The sequence below is a fragment of the Phyllobates terribilis genome, unplaced genomic scaffold, assembly GCF_046119375.1.
Source record: "Phyllobates terribilis strain yellow unplaced genomic scaffold, ASM4611937v1 Scaffold_1__5_contigs__length_1240528914, whole genome shotgun sequence".
Taxonomy (NCBI): Eukaryota; Metazoa; Chordata; class Amphibia; order Anura; family Dendrobatidae; genus Phyllobates; species Phyllobates terribilis.
Window position 1 is genome coordinate 956,615,252 of NW_027362761.1, and position 13,355 is coordinate 956,628,606.

Genomic DNA, 13,355 nt, shown 5'->3' on the forward strand with positions numbered 1-13,355 from the left:
AGCTGGGAATGTCCTGGCTATTGTGAGGAGTGTGATAGTTTCCCTTTGAAGCCTTAAGGAGAAGTTTCCTATCTCTTTCAATCTGTGGCAAATATGTTCAAAGGTGTCTATTTGTCACACAGGTCTCCTGTACCAGGAGCTCCATTTCATATGCCAATTAGCCTGGATAATTAAGTTTGCCCCTTCTTGTGTCACTGCCATTTGCATAGATGCAGCTGTTTAGATTGCTAGCTTCTTCTCCTTTGACAAATGGTATAGGGGAAGCAGGAAGAGTGGTTTGGAGGGAGAGAGAGATTTGTAATATTTTCTATGACAAGCAGCCAAATTGATCATCTAAAACTTCATCTACACGCTGCAGGTAATTTCTTTGCATGTCAATTACTGTTGTGAATAAATTGCAGTTTTATTGCAGGACTTCCACATTTTCAATGAGGAAGTGAAAATCTGCAATAAAGTCCACATGGTTTGCAGATTTTGCTACGCATTAGTTCAAACCTAAAAAAAAAATCCTGCAAAGTTAAAAAGGAATAAAGGCTCTTTTCTTCTACTGCTTTTGCTTCTCATCTTGGACTGTTTTAATGCTGGTTTTGCTACCTTCCAGCATCCTCTGCAGTTTTGTGTCTCTTGTCCTCTTCTTGCCCCGTGTATCATTGTGGGCACTGTTTGAGCTACATGAAAGTCTCACAGATTCATGATTGTACTTTCTTAAATCGGTGTCAATTATCAATCACTAGTGATGAAACGTCACTACAGGAGGCCGGGATGTAGCCATTCTGCATACACACAGCACACGGATGTAAAATATGCTCATCTGAATAAGCCCTTAGACCAGATTCACACATCTGTATTTCAAGGTCCATACTTGGACTGAAAGGCACAGATTGGCAGCAGGACCAGAACAATATGAGGCTGCCGAGTTTGGGTCAGGAGGCCCAGGGTCAGTCCATGTATCGCTGTCCCAATATGGAATGCAAAACGCGGATGTGTGAAAACAGCCTAAGGCTATGTTCATATGATCCGCTTAATTTATCAGCCCAGTTTGGCTTTGTGTGCTTGACCATGTAGTGGATGGGTGCGGGAGCTGCCTACTATATATGATTTATTATGGTCTGCAATTAGGACCAAACTAGCAGATGCAGAGATTTTGTCACATGAACAAGCCCATGGGTTTATAGGACCAACATGGGATTACAGGATTAACATGGATTCACAGAATCAACATGGGCTTACAGGACAAGCATGGGCTTACAGGACCAACATGGGCTTACAGGAAAAGCATGGGCTTACAGGACCAGCATGGGCTTACAAGACCAGCATGGGCTTACAAAACCAGCATGGGTTTACAAGACCAATATGGGTTTACAGGACCAACATGGGCTTACAGGAAAAGTATGGGTTTACAGGACCAGCATGGGCTTACATGACAAGCATGGGTTTACAGGACCAACATGGGCTTACAGGACAAGCATGGGCTTACAGGACCAGCATGGGCTTACAGGAAAAGTATGGGCTTACAGGACGAACATGGGTTTACAGGATCAGCATGGGCTTACAGGACAGGCATGGGCTTACAGGACCAGCATGGGTTTACAGTACAAGCATGGGCTTACAGGACACGCATGGGTTTACAGGACCAACATGGGTTTACAGGACAGGCATGGGTTTACAGGACCAGCATGGGTTTACAGGACCGGCATGGGTTTACAGGACCGGCATGGGTTTACAGGACCGGCATGGAATTACAGGACCGGCATGGGCTTACAGGACCAACATGGGTTTACAGGACCAGCATGGGTTTACAGGACAGGCATGGGTTTACAGGACCAGCATGGGCTTACAAGACCAGCATGGGCTTACAAGACCAATATGGGCTCACGGGACCAACATGGGCTTACAGGAAAAGTATGGGTTTACAGGACCAGCATGGGCTTACAGGACCAGCATGGGCTTACAGGACCAACATGGGCTTACAGGACAAGCATTGGCTTACAGGAAAAGCATGGGATTACAGGACCAACATGGGTTTACACTTTACAGGATCAGTATGGGCTTACAGGACAGGCATGGGCTTACAGGACTAGCATGGGCTTACAGGAAAAGTATGGGCTTACAGGACGAACATGGGTTTACAGGACAGGCATGGGTTTACAGGACCAGCATGGGCTTACAGGACACGCATGGGCTTACAGGACCAACATGGGTTTACAGGACAGGCATGGGTTTACAGGACCAGCATGGGCTTACAGGACCAGCATGGGCTTACAGGACCGGTATAGAATTACAGGACTGGCATGGGCTTACAGGACAAGCATGGGCTTACAGGACCAGCATGGGCTTAGAGGACCAGCATGGGTTTACAGGACCGGCATGGGTTTACAGGACCGGCATGGAATTACAGGACAAGCATGGGCTTACAGGACCGGCATGGGCTTACAGGACAGGCATGGGTTTACAGAACCAGCATGGGCTTACAGGACAGGCATGGGTTTACAGGACAAGCATGGGCTTACAGGACCAGCATGGGTTTACAGGACCAGCATGGGCATACAGGACCGGCATGAGCTTACAGGACCGGCATGGGCTTACAGGACCAGCATGGGCTTACAGGACCGGCATTGGCTTACAGGACCGGCATGGGCTTACAGGACCGGCATGGGCTTACAGGACCGGCATGGGCTTATAGGACAAGCATGGGCTTACAGGACAGGCATGGGCTTACAGGACAGGCATGGGCTTACTGGACCGGCATGGGCTTATAAGACATGCATGGGCTTACAGGACCAACATGGGCTTACAGGAAAAGCATGGGCTTACAGGACCAGCATGGGCTTACAGGACCAGCATGGGCTTACAAGACCAACATGGGCTTATGTAACGGGTCTGGGAGGCGGAACCTCTGAGCTACTATACAAGGGGGCGGCCCTTGTAAGGGAGCGGGCGGCAGTCTCTGGATGAACGGACAGGGAGATACGGCAAGTGATCAGGGCAGTCTCTGGGTAAAGGGTAGGTACGACCTGTGATGGCAGAGCCTCCGGGTAGGCTAGCAGGCAGATGGTAGATGTGTGCTCCCAGGTGAGCAAGCGAGAGTCTCTGGAATAACAGGTGGTCACGGCACGTGACGGCGGAACCTCCGGGCTGGCAAGCAGGCAGGTAACGGAGAAGCGCTCCCAGGTGAGCGGGCAAGAGTCTCTGAAGTAGCTGATGGTCACAGCACGTGACAACGGAGCCTCCGGGCTGGCAAGCAGGCAGGTAACGGAGAAGCGCTCCCAGGTGAGCGGACAAGAGTCTGAAGTAGCTGATGGTCACAGCACGTGACAACGGAGCCTCCGGGCTGGCAAGCAGGCAGGTAACGGAGAAGCGCTCCCAGGTGAGCGGGCAAGCTGGTCCATAGACAGACTGACCGGAGTTGTAAGGCAGACCGTCGGACCTCAGGAAAGTAGGCAGGTAGCTGATGTGCGCTCCCAGGTGAGCGGGCAGGCTGGTCCTTTAGACAGACTGACAGGAGTAGAAAGGCAGACCGTCGGACCTCAGACTGGCAGACAGGTAACAAGTATTCAGGCAGGAATCAGGCAGGTAACTGGCAGGAAACTGGCAGGAAACTGGCAGGAAACTGGCAACGGGACCTGAGGGCTGAAGCACAGGTGAGACACAGGTGCAAACAACATTGCTCGGGCACCTCCATTTTGGAGGAGGTGCCTTATATATGATGAAGTCCTCCGGCCATTGGCCGGGGACTCCTTAGGACGGCGCGCGCCCTAAGCACAGGGGCCGGGAAGGAGCGCGCGCTGAGAGCAGAGCGGGAGGAGGACGCCGGGAAGGAGCGCGCGCTGACAGCAGAGCGGGGAGAGGACGCCGGGCACGGAGCAGAGCGGTGAGGGGAGCAGCGTCCCTGCCTAGCAGAGGGCAGGGACGCCAGCGCTACAGTACCCCCCCCCTTTAGGCCCCCCCTTTTTTAGGCCAGACAGAAATTTAGCTAGGATGAGAGGGGCATGGATGTTCTCCCGGGGCTCCCACGTTCTCTCCTCAGGACCAAACCCCTTCCAATCTACCAGAAAAAAGGTCTTTCCTCTTACCCTTTTGGTGGCAAGAATGTTCTCTACCTCAAACTCGTCCTCAGCAGAAACCGGAGCAGGAGGCGTACCTGTAGACTTGGAAAAAGAGTTAAGTACCACAGGTTTGAGGAGAGATACATGGAAGGAGTTAGGGATCCGTAAGTTGACCGGGAGTTTCAATTTATAGGCCACCGGGTTGATCTGACTGATGACCTCCAGTGGGCCGATGAACCGAGGCCCTAACTTATAGGAAGGGATCTTGAGCCGGACATATTTGGACGAGAGCCAGACTTTATCCCCAGGACGGAATTGAGGAGGGTCCAGACGTTTTTTGTCAGCGTGTCTTTTCATACGCTCGGAAGACTGAAGGAGTGCGGATCGGGTACTCTCCCAAATGGAGGAAAATTTGCTAACGAGAGATTCCGCAGCCGGGTTGTCCACCGAGGTGGAGACAGGAAAAGGAATCCGAGGATGCTGACCAAAGACTACAAAAAACGGGGATTTGGAGGAGGATTCACTCTCGTGATTATTGTAAGAGAACTCGGCCCATGGTAGGAGATCCACCCAGTCAGAATGGTGGGCATTAACGAAGTGCCGGAGGTAACTGGTCAGGTTCTGATTGATCCGCTCCACTTGACCATTGGACTGTGGGTGGTAAGCGGAAGAGAAGTCCAGGGAGACGTCTAGTAGTTTACAAGTGGCTCTCCAGAAGCGTGAGGTGAACTGTACCCCACGATCCGACACGATGTGGAGGGGCAGGCCATGAAAACGGAAGATGTGACGAATAAAGTCTCTAGCTAGCTCGGGTGCAGACGGGAGGCCTGGCAGGGGAACGAAATGAGCCATCTTGGAGAAGCGGTCAGCGACCACCCAAATGACCGTACAACCGGCAGAGAGTGGGAGGTCAGTTATGAAGTCCATTGCAATATGCTGCCAGGGGGCAGCAGGTACTGGGAGCGGAAGGAGGCGACCGGCTGGCAGATGTCTCGGAACCTTGTTGCGGGCGCAGGACACACAGGCAGAAACAAAGTCTACTACATCCTTGTGCAGGGTAGGCCACCAGTAGTGCCGGGAAATAAGCTGGAGGGTCTTCTTCTGACCAGCGTGGCCAGCCAGTTTAGACGAGTGACCCCAGTGAAGGATCTTCTCCCGATCAGGTACTGATACGAACGTCTTTCCGGGAGGAAGACGATTTAGACTCACGGGAGCCACCTGCATTACTCTGGCGGGATCGATGATGTGTTTCGGATCTTCCTCGAGATCAGATACCAGAAAGGATCGAGACAAGGCGTCCGCCTTGACGTTTTTGTCAGCCGGGCGAAAATGAAGGACAAAATCAAAACGAGCAAAAAACAAGGCCCACCGGGCTTGGCGCGGGTTAAGTCTCTGGGCATGCTGGAGATAAGCCAAGTTCTTGTGGTCAGTGTAAATTATTACCGGGTGAAGAGCCCCCTCAAGCAGGTAACGCCACTCCTCCAATGCCAGTTTGATGGCCAATAACTCTCGATCTCCTATGGAATAATTGCGCTCTGAGGAGGAGAAGAGTTTAGAGAAGAAGCCGCAAGTTACCATCCTCCCGGAAGAAGATTTTTGAGTAAGTACCGCTCCAGCTCCAGAGGAGGAGGCGTCCACTTCCAGGAAGAACTGCTTGTTGCCGTCCGGGCGATGCAGCACCGGGGCGGAAGAGAAGGCCTGTTTTAAGGAAAGAAAGGCTTCTTCTGCTTCGGGCGGCCACTCTTTGGGATTAGTACCCTTACGGGTGAGCGCGGAAATTGGGGCAGTCCGGGAAGAGAAGTGTGGTATGAAGAGGCGGTAGTAGTTGGCGAAGCCCAGGAACCGCTGAATGGCCTTCAGCCCCTCCGGTCGAGGCCATTTCTCGATGGCAGACAGTTTCTCTGGATCCATTCGTAGGCCGGTCTGAGAAATAATGTAGCCCAAAAACGGAAGCGAGGTCTGCTCAAAGAGGCACTTCTCGTATTTAGCGAAGAGGTGATTCTGCCTGAGCCTGAGCAGGACCTGACGAACGTCCCTCCGGTGAGTCTGGAGATCCGGAGAGAAGACCAAGATGTCGTCCAGGTACACCACTACGCAGGAGTAGAGAAGGTCCCGGAAGATGTCATTGACCAACTCTTGAAAGACGGCAGGAGCGTTACAGAGACCAAAGGGCATTACCAGGTATTCATAGTGGCCGTCCCGGGTGTTGAATGCCGTCTTCCATTCATCCCCTTGACGGATACGAACCAGGTTGTACGCCCCACGGAGGTCTAGTTTGGTGAAGATTCTAGCCCCCCTCAGACGATCAAATAATTCTGGAATGAGCGGAAGGGGGTACTTATTCTTCACCGTGATCTGGTTTAGGCCTCTATAGTCTATACAGGGACGGAGAGAGCCGTCCTTCTTTTTAACGAAAAAGAAGCCTGCTCCCGCCGGGGAGGTAGATTTCCGGATGAATCCCCTGGCCAGATTCTCCTCAATATATTCGGACATCGACCGGGTCTCAGCAGCGGATAAAGGATAAATACGCCCACGGGGAGGAGTAGTACCGGGTAACAGGTCGATGGGACAGTCGTATGGTCTATGAGGGGGTAATGTCTCTGCCTCCTTTTTATTAAAGACATCAGCATAAGACCAATAAGGAATTGGAAGTCCAGGTAGATTAGCTGGGGTAGGAGAGGGACGGACGGGATGGACGGGAACCAGGCAGGTCTTATGACAGTCTTGTCCCCAGCGAAGGACTTCTCCGGTTTGCCAGTCAAGCACGGGTGCATGTCTCTGGAGCCAAGGCAGACCTAGCAAGAGGGCGTGAGAGAGTCCAGGCAGAACATGAAAGGAGATACTCTCAGAATGCAGCATTCCCACCTGCAGAGTAATGGATTCGGTGATGAGTTGGATGGGGCGTGGTAAGAGCCCCCCATCCACGGCAGCCACAGACAAGGGTACAGCCAGAGGTTTGGTGGGGATGCGGTATTTCTCTACCAGGGACTGTGAAATAAGATTCCCGGCTGCTCCAGAGTCCAGTTGGGCTAGTTCGAAATAACGGTTCTCCCCGTAGACGATTGAAACTGACAACAGCAGGGATGGAGAGGATTTATTCTTGTCTAGGTGGACCTCTCTGAGCGAACCTAGACACAGGCGTTTCCCTACCTTTCCGGGCAGGCACGGATCTGGTGCTCCTTACTGCCACAGTAGAAGCAGGTCCCCTCGGCACGGCGTAAGTCCTGTCGGGTCTTGACCATCTTGGTCTGGTCGACCTGCATAGGCTCAGGAGGGTGTACCTGGTTAGAGACAGAAGGAGTGACGGGTTTCTGAAAAGTAGGAGCTAGACGTGGTAACCTCCTCTCACGGGTGACCTCTCTGGCACGCTCCTGGAACCGTAGGTCAATCCGGGTGGCAAGAGTTATTAAGTCATCGAGAGTGGTAGGAGTGTCCCGACCGGCAAGTTCATCTTTAATACGGCCGGACAGACCCTCCCAGAAGACGGAAACCAGAGCGTCGTTATCCCAGGTCAGCTCCGAGGCAAGGGTACGGAACCGTATGGCATATTGGCCCACGGTGAGACTCCCCTGACGGAGGCGTAGCAACGATGATGCAGATGAGGTCTTCCGTCCGGGTTCATCGAAGACTTTCCGGAAAGCCGTGAGAAAAGCAGGCAAGTTGGACACCAGGGGGTCTCCTCTCTCCCATAGAGGATTTAGCCAGGCCAGGGCCTCCCCGGTGAGATGGGACATGATGAAGGCAATTTTGGCCCGGTCGGAGTTAAACTGGTAGGACAAAAGTTCAAAATGCAGGGTGCACTGATTTAAGAAGCCCCGAGCCTGGACGGAGTCGCCTCCGAAGCGAGGAGGTGCAGAAAGCCGGGGTCCGGGGTAGGATACCATGGTATTAGTGGGCAGCGGAGCTGCCGGATTGCAAGATATGGCACTGGCGGAGGTTGTTGGTGGATCAGACAGAGTGTTCAGGCGAGTATTAACATTCCGCAGGTGACCCAGGATGGACTCCTGTTGGGACCTCTGACGGGACAGTTCAAGACAGAGGTCCGAGAGCGAGGGAGCTTGGGTGCCACCGGGTTCCAGGGCCCGAGCAAACTGTAACGGGTCTGGGAGGCGGAACCTCTGAGCTACTATACAAGGGGGCGGCCCTTGTAAGGGAGCGGGCGGCAGTCTCTGGATGAACGGACAGGGAGATACGGCAAGTGATCAGGGCAGTCTCTGGGTAAAGGGTAGGTACGACCTGTGATGGCAGAGCCTCCGGGTAGGCTAGCAGGCAGATGGTAGATGTGTGCTCCCAGGTGAGCAAGCGAGAGTCTCTGGAATAACAGGTGGTCACGGCACGTGACGGCGGAACCTCCGGGCTGGCAAGCAGGCAGGTAACGGAGAAGCGCTCCCAGGTGAGCGGGCAAGAGTCTCTGAAGTAGCTGATGGTCACAGCACGTGACAACGGAGCCTCCGGGCTGGCAAGCAGGCAGGTAACGGAGAAGCGCTCCCAGGTGAGCGGACAAGAGTCTGAAGTAGCTGATGGTCACAGCACGTGACAACGGAGCCTCCGGGCTGGCAAGCAGGCAGGTAACGGAGAAGCGCTCCCAGGTGAGCGGGCAAGCTGGTCCATAGACAGACTGACCGGAGTTGTAAGGCAGACCGTCGGACCTCAGGAAAGTAGGCAGGTAGCTGATGTGCGCTCCCAGGTGAGCGGGCAGGCTGGTCCTTTAGACAGACTGACAGGAGTAGAAAGGCAGACCGTCGGACCTCAGACTGGCAGACAGGTAACAAGTATTCAGGCAGGAATCAGGCAGGTAACTGGCAGGAAACTGGCAGGAAACTGGCAGGAAACTGGCAACGGGACCTGAGGGCTGAAGCACAGGTGAGACACAGGTGCAAACAACATTGCTCGGGCACCTCCATTTTGGAGGAGGTGCCTTATATATGATGAAGTCCTCCGGCCATTGGCCGGGGACTCCTTAGGACGGCGCGCGCGGCCCCTTTAAGAGGAGGGGAGCGCGCGCGCGCGCCCTAAGCACAGGGGCCGGGAAGGAGCGCGCGCTGAGAGCAGAGCGGGAGGAGGACGCCGGGAAGGAGCGCGCGCTGACAGCAGAGCGGGGAGAGGACGCCGGGCACGGAGCAGAGCGGTGAGGGGAGCAGCGTCCCTGCCTAGCAGAGGGCAGGGACGCCAGCGCTACAGCTTACAGGAAAAGTATGGGTTTACAGGACCAGCATGGGCTTACAGGACAAGCATGGGCTTACAGGACAAGCATGGGCTTACAGGACCAACATGGGCTTACAGGACCAACATGGGTTTACAGGATCAGCATGGGCTTACAGGACAGGCATGGGCTTACAGGACCAGCATGGGCTTACAAGACTCGCATGGGCTTACAGGACCAACATGGGCTTACAGGACCAGCATGGGTTTACAGGACCAGCATGGGTTTACAGGACAGGCATGGGCTTACAGGACCAGCATGGGCTTTCAGGACCTGCATGGGTTTACAGGACAGGCATGGGCTTACAGGAACGGCATGGAATTACAGGACCGGCATGGGCTTACAGGACCGGCATGGGCTTACAGGACCAGCATGGGCTTACAGGACCGGCTTACAGGACCAGCATGGGTTTACAGGACCGGCATGGGCTTACAGGACCGGCATGGGCTTACAGTACAAGCATGGGCTTACAGGACCAGCTTACAGGACCAGCATGGGTTTACAGTACAAGCATGGGCTTACAGGATCGGCTTACAGGACCGGCATGGGCTTATAGGACAAGCATGGGCTTACAGGACCAGCATGGGTTTACACTACAAGCATGGGCTTACAGGACCGGCTTGCAGGACCGACATGGGTTTACAGGACAAGCAGGGGCTAACAGGACTGGCATGGGTCTACAGTACAAGCATAGACTTACAGGATCGACTTACAGGACCGGCATGGGTTTACAGTACAAGCATGTGCTTACAGGATCGGCTTACAGGACCAGCACGGGCTTATAGGACAAGCATGGGCTTACAGGACCAGCATGGGCTTACAGGACCGGCATGGGTTTACAGGACAAGCATGGGCTTACAGGACCAGCATGGGCTTACAGGACCAGCATGGGTTTACAGTACAAGCATGGGCTTACAGGACCGGCTTACAGGACCAGCATGGGTTTACAGGACCGGCATGGGTTTACAGTACAAGCATGGGCTTACAGGACCGGCATGGGTTTACAGTACAAGCATGGGCTTACAGGATCGGCTTACAGGACCGGCATGGGCTTATAGGACAAGCATGGGCTTACAGGATCAGCATGGGTTTACAAGACAAGCATGGGTTTACAGTACAAGCATGGGCTTACAGGACCGGCTTACAGGACCAGCATGGGTTTACAGTACAAGCATGGGCTTACAGGACCAGCATGGGTTTACAGGACCGGCATGGGTTTACAGTACAAGCATGGGCTTACAGGATCGGCTTACAGGACCGGCATGGGCTTATAGGACAAGCATGGGCTTACAGGACCAGCATGGGTTTACAGGACAAGCATGGGCTTACAGGACAAGCATGGGCTTACAGGACCAGCATGGGTTTACAGAACCGGCATGGATTTACAGTACAAGCATGGGCTTACAGGACCAGCATGGAAATACAGGACCGGCATGGGCTTACAGGACCGGCATGGAATTACAGGACAAGCATGGGCTTACAGGACCAGCATGGGTTTACAGGACCGGCATGGGTTTACAGTACAAGCATGGAAATACAGGACCGGCATGGGTTTACAGGACGAGCATGGGCTTACAGGACCAGCATGGGTTTACAGGACCGGCATGAGTTTACAGTACAAGCATGGGCTTACAGGAACAGCATGGGTTTACAGGACCAGCATGGAATTACAGGACAAGCATGGGCTTACAGGACCAGCATGGGCTTACAGGACCGGCATGGGTTTACAGGACCGGCATGGGCTTACAGGACCAGCATGGGCTTACAGGACCGGCATGGAATTACAGGACCAGCATGGGCTTACAGGACCGACATGGAATTACAGGACCGGCATGGGCATACAGGACCAGCATGGGCTTACAGGACCAGCATGGGTTTACAGGACCAGCATGGAATTACAGGACCGGCTTACAGGACCAGCATGGGTTTACAGGACAGGCATGGGTTTACAGGACCGGCATGGGTTTACAGTACAAGCATGGGCTTACAGGACCGGCATGGGCTTACAGGACCGGCATGGAATTACAGGACCAGCATGGGCTTACAGGACCGGCTTACAGGACCAGCATGGGTTTACAGGACTGGCATGGGCTTACAGGACCAGCATGGACTTACAGGACCGGGCTTACAGGACCAGCATGGGCTTACAGGACCGGCATGAGTTTACAGTACAAGCATGGGCATACAGGACCAGCATGGAATTACAGGACCAGCATGGGTTTACAGGACCAGCATGGGTTTACAGTACAAGCATGGGCTTCCAGGACCGGCATGGGTTTACAGGACCAGCATGGGTTTACAGGACCAGCATGGGCTTCCAGGACCGGCATGGAATTACAGGACCAGCATGGGCTTCCAGGACCGGCATGGAATTACAGGACCAGCATGGGCTTCCAGGACCGGCATGGAATTACAGGACCAGCATGGGCTTACAGGACCAGCATGGGTTTACAGGACAGGCATGGGCTTACAGGACCAGCATGGGTTTACAGGACAGGCATGGGCTTACAGGACCAGCATGGGTTTACAGGACAGGCATGGGCTTACATGACCAGCATGGGTTTACAGAACAGGCATGGGTTTACAGGACCAGCATGGGTTTACAGGACAGGCATGGGCTTACAGGACTGGCATGAGTTTACAGGACAGACATGGGCTTACAGGACCAGCATGGGTTTACAGGACAGGCATGGGCTTACAGGACCAGCATGGGTTTACAGGACAGGCATGGGCTTACAGGACCAGCATGGGTTTACAGAACAGGCATGGGTTTACAGGACCAGCATGGGTTTACAGGACAGGCATGGGCTTACAGGACCAGCATGGGTTTACAGAACAGGCATGGGTTTACAGGACCAGCATGAGCAAAAATCACACTGGGCATGATGCTCCTATAAATCCTGTCCACATTGCTGGTATCAGACGCTGTACTTTTTGCTCAGCAGAAATACACAGCACCAAAAACTCATTGTGGAAACTCCACATAAACGGCTGGTTTCCTTCGCTGTCTGGAATTTGCGGCGTTTATGAAGCGTTTTGAGCTTTTCTCGCCTCGTTTCTTATCCCGGTCTCTATTCCGGGGCAGATGTGATTTTTTCTCACAGATTTTTGATTTACAGCTTACTTTGAAGTGGAAAATGGAGTGCATATTTACCACAGGGAAGGGGGAGGGGTTTAATTCCCCCAAACAAGATCTCATATCAGTTAGGTGACTTAGTGGGGGCCATTGGCACGAGGAGTCCACAAAACTCGTATGTCTATGGTCACCAGAAAGTGGCACTGTCCGGCATTCCTCAGACATCAGTAGCAGGGTGGCCGTGGATCATGCACAGCGTCCGTCTGCACGAGCAGGACTAGAGTGTGGAGCGGCCGTCACTCCCCTCCCCCTATGGTCTCTTTTAAGACGGGCCCCTGGCGGGTGAGCGGGCAGCTGTGCGCCGTGTGCTGGGGTTGTGCTTTGCAGACGCTCCCTGGCCGGGGTGTGTTGTGTATTGGCAGTGGGGCGGCTCCGACTCCCTGACGCCAGTGAGACCAGATCAATCCAGGCAGCCGGGGAGAGAGGAGGAGGGAGCCGCACATCCCGGGCTGCTGGAGGCATGCGAGCCGCTCTGCGTCGTTACCCGCCGATCACCGTGTAGGACTCCCGGCAGGTAGGTGAGGGCGGCCCGGGGGAGGGCGAGGTCCGGGCGCCGTCGGCCGCCACTTTATAAGTAGTTTATTGTGCGCTGACACACGACGTGTGGGGGTCGTAAAAGTTACTTGACGGCTGTGGCGTCCCGGTATTCCCGGCCTTGTGTACTGGGCGGACATGTCGGCAGTTGTAGAGCGGCCTCCCGGTGACCGCCCCGGGATAGTGCAACTTGTGCCCGGGATCCTGGAGGAGGAGGAGGCATGATGGCGCCGCACAGAAGCCTTGTGTGAGCGGCCCTGCACCCCGCGTCCTGCCGCCGCCGCCTCACTGGGGAGAAGTTACCACAAGTCTGCGGGACAATGGCGGCCGGTAACCCGCAGAACTAACGAGGAGCTATAGACCGTGCAACCGCGGGGGGCGGCCGGGTCTGCACAAGGACACGACCCCCTCCTGTGTGGCGGCTGGTACATGGGAT

The 13,355-nt window shown here is 54.3% G+C and overlaps 1 protein-coding gene across 2 annotated transcripts in view; it reads left to right on the top strand.

The window, feature by feature from the left end:
• Positions 1 to 12,651: 12,651 nt before the first annotated feature.
• Positions 12,652 to 13,355, top strand: part of SMAD1 (SMAD family member 1) — a 38,731-nt gene continuing 38,027 nt past the window's right edge. The window contains exon 1 of one of the 2 annotated variants that reach the window (XM_073642492.1): positions 12,652 to 12,899. The gene's annotated coding sequence lies outside the window, so the exon portion shown is untranslated. The remainder of the gene's footprint in view (positions 12,900 to 13,355) is intronic. The other variant, XM_073642491.1, reaches the window with a different exon arrangement.